The following is an 8,917-nucleotide window of genomic DNA, read 5'->3' as shown; positions in this document are numbered from 1 at the left end:
CATGCATATCACCATGTGCAATTCTTGCCCCTATCTTTACATAGATTCTCCACAGAGCATCTCCCCAAATTTTTGGAAGGCTTCCTCAAGTTCATTTACAATATTATGTATAACCCTTTGGCTCTCCATTGCACTGACTGTCATCTCTCAGTGTCAGTTATGTGGCCCACCTTCCTTTTCCAGGCACTCATGTCCTTATGTTGCCTTTTATTTTATGTCATGTGGACAAATTATCAATGGTGATATTAGTATTTTAATTTTAATTAATTCTGTTCTTAATGTTTATCTGGTTTTAATAGTTTGTAATGCCTTGGCTTTAGCACCCTGGAATCTGTTATTGCTTCATCAAAAATTTTAATAAGGACAGTATATTAAATAACACTGTCATATTTTAATATCATTAAATCAGCCTAGAAATGTTCCTTTAATCTGACATATCTCTTTGTGTTATTAAAATGGACTGAGTCTAATAATTATATATATTTAAAGTGCTAAAGTATAGCAGTCATGAAGAACATAAATTTTTTTTGCACCACTACCCCTCAAATATTTTAAAATGGATATTTTTGAAATCTTTCCTCTTTTAAAAAATTTATTTTTTCTCAATTACATGTAAAAACAATTTTCAACATTCATTTTTAAAAATTTTGAGTTCCAAATTCTCTCCCTCCCTCCCTCCACTCCCCCAAGAAGGCAAGCAATTTGATATAGATTATACATGTACAGTCATGCAAAACACATTTCCCTATTAGCCATGTTAAAAAAAGAAAACATAGACTAAAAAAAATGCAAGAAAAATAAAGTCAAAATAAATGTTTCGATATGCATTCTGACTGTAAGTTTTTTGTCTAGAAGTGGATCTTTTTCATCATAAGTCCTCATTGTATGAAAGTAACCAGAGGAAGGCTTCCAGCTCATTAGGTGAGTCCTTTATTATGGAGGATAGAAGAACCTTATGGGATGAGAGGCCTGGGGAGTTGCAGTTTGCACTACTGGGGGGAGCACCCACATAAAGATAAATCTAATGAATAGTTATTACAAGTGTTCCAACCAGTCTAGTTAGGAGAATCGTCTTTCAGGAGTTCCCAGTCTCTTCTTATATATTTTTGCTTAGCAGTGGCCCTATCCTCCTATAAACATTGCTGAACATTTTCCTTTTACCTTCCCCCAACCAGAACCTGCTCTCAAGAAAGCAGCACTTTTACAGCATTGGTTAGAAAAGTAATAAAAGTATTTTTTGGAAAGGGGAAGGTAAGGCTACCCTAATGAAATTTATAATAATGACTTCATCTTAAATAATGAATGCATTCTTCAAAAATTAATAATAAAATATGTAGAACTTATAATGGAGGATAGAACAACATATTCAGCAGAAACTAGAGGTTCTCTGGATTAACATTGATAATCTCTCACAAAAAGAACATATAGTATTTAAGGTACTTACTAGATGCTTGTTGAATTGTATTGGCCCCTCCTGGATCACTGCCTTGTCATTGCAAAGGAGCTTGTATAGCTCAATGAAACTATAAACTATGCCATGCTGGGTTACCCAAGACGGAAGGTCATTGTGGAGAGTTCTGACAAAAGGTCATCCATTGGAGAAGGAAATGGCAAAAAGTTCCAGTAGCTTTGCCAAGAAAACCCCATGGACAGTACTAAAATGATAAAGAGATGACATCTGAAGATGAGCCCTTCAGATTGGAAAGATAAATAACATGCTACTGGGGAAGAGTGGAAGACAACTCTAAGTAGCTTCAGAAAGAATGAAGCAGCTGGGCCAAAGCTGAAAGGAAGCTCAGCTGCAGAAGTATCTGGTGACAAAAGGAAAGTCTGATGCTGTACAATACTGCATAGGGATCTGGAATGTAAGATCTGTGAACCAAGGTAAACTGGATGTGGTTGAAAAAAGGACTGAAAGGGGTGGCCAGGTAGCACAGCGAGTAAGAGCACCGGCCCCAGTGTCAGGATGACCTGGGGGATCAAATCCGGGCTCAGATACTTAGCATCACACCCAGAAATAACTGGCCGTGTAACCTTGAGCAAGTTACTTAACCCCAATTGCTTAAAAAAAAAGAAAAAAGGACTGAAAGATTACATTGAAATCTTGAGTGTCAGTGAACTTAAATGGACAGGAAAGGGTGAATTTTATTCAAGTGATCACTACATATATGACTGTGGGTAAGAATCCCTTAGAATAAATGGAGTAGCTCTAATATTCAATAAAAGAGTGAGAAAAGCAGTAGTGGGGGTACCATCTCAAAAATGACTGAATGATATCTGTATGAATCCAAGGTAAACCATTCCCTATCACAGTAATACAAGTCTATGGTCCAACTATAGATGCTGAAGAGACCAAAGTTGATCAGTTTTTTGAAGACCTACAAAATCTTCTAGAAATAATAGCAAAAAAAAGATGTCATATTCATGATAGGGGATTGGAATGCTAAAGTTGGAAGTCAAAATTGGAATAACAGGCAAATTCGGCTTTGGAATACAAAGTGAAACAGTGCAGAGACAAATAGAGTTTTGTTAAGATAACTCACTGGTTATAACAAAACTCTTTTTCAACAACTCAAAAAGTTCATGTACATTACCAGATGGTCAATATCAAATTGACATTTTTTTTCCCAAGGCATTTGGGGGTTAAGTGACTTGTTCAAGGTCAAATAACTAGTGTTAAGTGTCTGAGGTCAGATTTGAACTCAGGTCCTCCTGACTCTGGGGTCAGTGCTTTATCCACTGCACCACCTACCTGCCCCCAGATTGACATATTTTGTAGCCAAAGGTGGAGAAGCTCTACAGAGTTGGTTAAAACAAGACCTGTAGCTGACTGTGGTTCAGGTCATGAGCTTCTTAGTGCAAAATTCAGACTTAAATTGAAGAAAGGGGGATCTTTAAATTCCATTACTATTACAGTGTAGAGGCTTGTCTGGGGATTTTGGGAGGTGACATGGATTGCCTAGGGTCACTTGGCTGATGTATGCCAGAGGACTGGCTCTTCCTAACTCCATGGTTAATCCTTTATTCACTATATCATATTGAATCTTATTTTACAGTAAAGAAAATACATGTCCCTAAGATTGAGGTTATAGTCTATGGAAACACAAGTTATTCATGACATCAATAACATTCTATTTGGTACATTGCCTTGCATTTACAAAGCAATTTTTTCCTAAGGAATTTCCACATCTAACATATTGTATTTATACCTTTTTTGGCTGATTTATGAAAAAACAAATGATGACTTCCCAAGACAAAAAGTTAAAATAAATAACTTTTCAGGAGAGGTGATGGGTTAACTATGTAGAATGAAACATACATTTTTGGACAAGGGCAATGTGGGAATTCATTCAAAATTGTTTTCCCTATGTTTTCCCAAGTGTCCTTTGCATATTTGTTACAAGAGTTTTGTGTTTCTTTCTTTTTTTCCCCCAGTGGGGAGGAAGAGATAAATAGGAGAGAAAATAAATACTTGTTAATTGAAAAAATAACTTAAAAATAAAATCAACCATGTGTGTATATATATATATGTATACATAAAAATATTTATATTTTATCCTTTGGATCATAAAGACCTGAATAAGTTCCATGCACTAACCTGTCAGATTATGATTTAGTAGAATAAATTTGATAACTCTATTATAGTAATTAAATACTTACTCTGAAGTAGTTTATTTTTCATTCAGAAGATCCCTCACTGACTGTTCAGCTTAGCTTCCAACACACTGCTTCAGTGAAAAAGGTTTTTTTGTGTATACTGATATGGTTGCTAATGTGTATCTACAACAAATCTCAAGTTTACTGTTAAAAATTAAAAATGATAATATTTCATCTATGCTCTTTCATCACAACTCCAACATAGGGAAACCTTTTTTTTAAGCAGCAGTGGTAACACTGATAATATTTTTATATAGTTACTACTAATTTAAAAAATGCTCTAATAGCTTCTCACCTGTACCACTGTACTAGCTTCCTAACTAGTCTTCTTGTTTTTGAGTTTTTCTCTAATTTTTCTTCCACACATATACCAAAGAAACATTCCTAAAATGTAGGTATGACCATGCCACTCCCCTGCTCAAGATTCAGTGGTTCCCCCCTTACCCTGAGGATCAAATACACCTGCCTTTAAATTCCTTCACAATCAATATTTGTATCGTCTGCAATAAAGGCTTGGGATGTGTATGATGGGGTGATTCTAAAAAATAATGCTTCATAAGGAGAGATCAAAAGGAGTAATTATCTCATACAAATGAGGCATGAAAGGCAGAATTGATGTGGAAGGAGGAATTATGTATGTAGGGGGATGGGTAGTAGCACTGGAACCTCACTCTCATAGGAATTGGGTTAAAGAGGGAACAACATGTCTATCTAGAAGGGTATAAAATCTTTGTAAATTTAGAAAGAAACGAGGGTGAGGGGACAGGGTAAGGGAGGAACTCTTAGAGGGGTGGGTAAGTTAAGGAACAGGAGGGCAAGGTAGGAGGTAGAAGTAAATTAGACTTATGAGAAGAGACAGAATAAATAGAGTGAGGATAGTGAAGAAAAATAGGATACAAGTAATTAACTTAGAATGAATTTATCCATAAAACAGAAACAGACAGCACAACTACACTGGCTAAGAAATGTAAAGGTGGAACAGAGTATACATACAATACACAGTAGTAAAGGACTATAGTAACTTTGTGTTGGACAAATGTAAAGAATTAAGTTTTTGGGATAAGAATTCATCATTTAGTTTAAAAAATTATTGGGAAAGCTGGAAAGCAGTCTGGCAGGAATTGGGAATAGACCAATGTATTAAACCATATATCAAGATAAGGTCAAAATGGTTACATGACCTAGACATAGAGATATCACAAGAAAATATAACATTATCTAGCAGACTCATGGATAGGAGAATAATATGAAGAAACAAGAGACAGAGAGCATTATTGAGGGGTAAAAAAAGGTAATTTTGATTATTTTAAATTCAAAAGCTCTTGTATAAATAAAACAATGTAGCCAAGATTAGAAGGAAAGCAGAAAATTGGGGGAAAAACTTTCATAGACAGTATCACAGATAGGGGTTTCATTTCTCAAATATATGGAGAATTTTGTCAAATTTAGAAGAATGAGTCATACCCCAATTGATGAATGGTCAAAAGGATATGAACAGATATTTTTTTGATGAAAAAATCAAGACTATATAAAATTATGATTAAACACTCAATCATTATTGATCAGAGAAACACAAATTAAAATAACTGAGATATCATGTTACACCTATCAGATTAGTTAAAATGATAGATACTCTTCAACTGAGGAACAGATAAGCTGTGGCATATGATGTGATGGAATATTGCTGTGATATAAGAAATGATGAACTGATTGATTTAGATAAACAAGAAAAAGATTTGAATTTACAAAGGAAGATGGCAACCACCTCCAGATTAAGAACTGACAAACAGAAGTATGCACAGTATGGTCTTGTGTTTATGTTTATGGATATGGATATATACATTTATATTTAATTGTAGCCTTCTCTAGGGTAGGTGGGCGGAGAGAAAAAATAAAATAAAAAGTGCACAGCAGAGAACAAAAGAAAACCTAGAAGGAAGCAGAGAAAAGCTGGGTTGCTTTGAAAACAATGTGTAAGATTTATTACATAGGCTTTCATGAAATGGAAATTGTTTTATATTGAATCCTCTCATGTTCTGCTTGTGTACATGGAAATGTTTTTTTTCCTTTCGTCTTTTTTTTATTTAAGTTTAAATTGAAAAAAATGCCTCCAACCTACCTTTCCAGACTTATTCCATGCATTCTTCATTTCAGCCGAACTAGTCTTCTGGTTGCCATTCCTTATACATACCCTTAATTTGTCATCCTCCTGTCTTCGTACCAGCTGGCCCTACGCTCCTGAAATTACTCCTTCACTTGAGTTTTCAGAATCCATGGGTTCCTTCAAAACTCAGCTCAAACCACTTCCTTTATTGGCCACAGACACCGATTTATTTTGTACATATTTAATGTATGTGTGCACGCAGTTTCCTTTCGATAGAATGTAAGCTCTTTGTGGACATGGACTATTTTTTTTTCTTTACCCCCAATGCCTAATATGCCTGACACATTAGGTGTTTAATTAAGTTTGTTGACTAGGCCCCTCTAAATGCACTAGAATGGTCTTCTAGGCAATCTCTGTGGCCTGGTGTCTGCAATGTGCACAAATCAATAATATCTTGGGCCTGTGGGACTCCTTTAGAGAGCTCATAATTTTGAAAAGGAGAGTATGTCGACCTGGAGGGACCTCTCAGTAAAAAGAACGTAAACTACTCAAAGTTTTATGCCAGGTCCTGAAGGAAATGTGTAAGAATTGGTGGAGGATAGATGGGAGGGCATTTTACAAAGGGAGAAAATCCCCTGAGCAAAAATGAAATGGGAATAGTATTTGCTGTCAACAGCAAAAAGATTTTTTGAGGAACAGAAGAAGTGTATATCTCTGGCAGATGACAAAGGGCCTAAACGCTAGGCAGTAATTTTGATCTGATACTTTAGGAGCTCTTAGAGAAAGTGACAGATGTCTGAGGATGATTGTTTTGGTGATTCGTGGAGGCTATATTTGAGAATGGTTGGGTGCTATCACAGCAATTTGGTGGAGAATAAGGGGGGCTTGGATTAGGCTGGTGAAATTAAGAAAATAAAAAGAATGAGGTGATAGAGACAAATACATTCCCTATCTTGTTATTTCTTTATCGTTCATTTTTTTTCTTTACCAATGAAGTTGATAATACACAAATTCTACCTATACAAATGGGATTTCCTTCAATTTAAGTCTAAAAGGGTTAGAGAATAGAGTATTCTTTAATGACAGAGAAAATAAAGTAGTACACGGATACTTTAATACAAATGAATCCATATTTTCTTTGTAATGAAGATATTTCAATCACAGGTAAAAGTAGTTATCACAGATTTAGATTTCATAGAATTTTTGAAATTTTAAAGGAAGAAAAAAGCTGACATTCATAGAAGTATTTTGAGATTTGTAAAGCCCTTTACACGTTATCTTACCTGAACCTCCCAACAACCCTGTGAGGCAGGTGCTCCTCCTTCTCTTACAGACGGAGACGGAAGCCGCTCCAAGTTTAGCAGCTTGTCCTGCATACAGCTAGCTTATGTCTCAGGGAGGATTCAACCTCAGGTCTTTCTGACTCCAAGGCCAGCAATGCATCTTCTGTGCCACCTAGCTGCCCCCTAAAGGCAACACTAAGAGCTGATAACTGACAAATGAAATACCTAACTCTGAGATCTCACTTTCTTTAAATTGGTAACCGTTTGGTATCATGAATTATCTACTGCGGATACACGTTTAAAATATCCAAAAAAAGATAAATACAAACTGGAGCTTTGTAGCATTTTTAATACCAACAGATAATTTGGAAGACTTGATTGACTAAAGCAATGTGTAACGCTCTGAGAAAGTGATGCATGAGTGTGTATTAAAGTTAAGTTTTCCTTAGGGTAAGGAGCTTTGCCCCATTAATTTGTAGAAGAATTTATTTTAAAAGGCATGGGTTATATAATTTTGAAATGCATTTTACAATTTAAAAAAGTCATGGGGCTTCAAAAAACTAAAGACCTTAAATTAAAATTTTGTTTTTTTTTTTTAAATGACTTACATACAGGGAAATAGCCTGCATATGATTTCTTGCAGTTACAACAACTATCATGTGGGTCCTAACTGTTAAAAGACCTTTTAGAGATCTACCCAGATGTCACCAAACAATATAAATAGAATGCTACTGTAGTCTGAGTCTGTTATTGGTCCAAATGGGTGAAGAGGCAAAGACCAGGAAGACTCTCAAATGTTTCTTGATGTTTGCAAAATACCACAATGGAAACCATTAAAAAGTTAACTAAATGAAAAACTTTCCAAATCCTAGAATATGATTTGCATAAAAAGAAGACAAAATCAGTACTCCATTTGTGCTTTTAAGAAGTTTTTAAAGCAATCTATTGTTTAATTCGCATATATACTGTCAATCTGAAAGAAAAAAATTCATTATATGAAATGAAATACTGTAGAATTCATGGAAAATATTAACCTTTATTAAAGGTTTTTTTAGGAGGTGAAGAGAACCTACTCCACAATGTATTAAATGGGAAAATTTCACTAGTTACAAAAATTAACCAGAAAAAATGAAACTTCCCATTTGCCTAAGCCAATAATGGGAGCACTTTTCAGCAAAGTCAATGGTTACCTTCTAATTGTCTTATTTAAAATCACTGTATGAAAATAGAGGTTGTCCCCAAAATCTAGTGTAGTTTCGAGCTTTAATAGCTTTTAAGGTATAGACAGCTATTAACATTAAGCCAATGAAACTTAAAACTGCACTAAGACCCTTGGGATGACCTGTATAGGAGTAAAAGCCTCTAAGAGGTGCTCTTCCTATTTTTTTCCTGGTTCACGCAAGATTGATTTTTACCATATTCTGGTTCACATAAGATCAATATTTGAATTTTCATCAGAGTATCATTAGACACCAAGAAAGGAATGGTTACAAAAGACAGATTTTTCATTTCATCTTCTGACCTTCAATCCACACTAAGTAAGCATTCCTGAAGTGCCTGGGAATCAGATGCAAACTCAGCTCTTGGCCCTTATATTCAGTTAAGTCCAGTGATGTAACTATTATTCCATATCAATCTGCTGACAGCATATTTAGAATAATTTCCCCTGGGACCTGAAGTTCTTATACCATAGAATTGTTACTAACTAAGAAGTTAAAACTCAATTATCAGTGTGAAAGAAAGAAGAATTTTCAGACAAAATAATAAGTATGCTCATGTATATTAGAAATGGAGTAGCTGATTTGCTTTTCACATATAAATAGCAGACACATAGCATCTTGAATTATGATGACATAATTAAAAAATTTAAGAT

The sequence above is a fragment of the Petaurus breviceps genome, unplaced genomic scaffold, assembly GCF_028583685.1.
Source record: "Petaurus breviceps papuanus isolate PSGF00001 unplaced genomic scaffold, PetGlider_PUasm1.0 90769, whole genome shotgun sequence".
Classification (NCBI taxonomy): Eukaryota; Metazoa; Chordata; class Mammalia; order Diprotodontia; family Petauridae; genus Petaurus; species Petaurus breviceps.
Note: the sequence above shows the minus strand (reverse complement) of the source record.